Genomic DNA, 737 nt, shown 5'->3' with positions numbered 1-737 from the left:
TGTGTGTGTGTGTGTGTGGATTGCGTTGTGCGTGTTGTGTTGTGTAGTGTGTGCGTAAAGGATGGATGGATTGGAAGGATGCTGTGCTGCTGCTGCTAAACCAACTGACTGAACTCTCTCTATCTATCTACTGTCTGTGACTGTCTGTGCTGCTCTCTGGGAGAGGAGGGAGGCGGAGCCGTGCACGTGACGTCACTTCCGCCTGTTTAGTCACGTGATCGGCAAGTGATTGTCGTGATTTTTTTTTTCTTTCTTTTTTTGAGTGGTGCAAAGTGTTGTTTTCGTCGACTAAAACTAAGACGAAAAATGTTCGTCGACTACCTTTTTCCACTGACGAAAACTAAATAGAAACTAAATGAAAACTGTGCTATGATGACTAAAACTAAGACTAAATATACTGACAATTTCGTCAACAAATAGAAACTAGGCTAAAATGTTAGGAAGGGACTAGTGGACAAGAGATCCAGTATAAGTCATTTTACACTTGGTTGCATGCTGAAAATAGCAGATCGGCTATTTTCAGCAAGTGTAAAAACAGTCATTTGGTGGGCATCAATGCCCACCAAAATACATTTTAGTCGACTAAATCAACTGTAGATTTAGTCGACTAAAATCTCATGCCATTTAGTCGACTAAAACTAGACTAACACTATCACATTCCAGGTGACTAAAATGTGACTAAAACTAAATTAAAACTATTCAAAAGACTATGACTAAAACTAAAATAAAAATTTGCT

This window comes from Protomyctophum parallelum, assembly GCF_964188405.1.
Source record: "Protomyctophum parallelum genome assembly, chromosome: 12".
Classification (NCBI taxonomy): Eukaryota; Metazoa; Chordata; class Actinopteri; order Myctophiformes; family Myctophidae; genus Protomyctophum; species Protomyctophum parallelum.
This window is presented reverse-complemented; position numbering follows the sequence as displayed.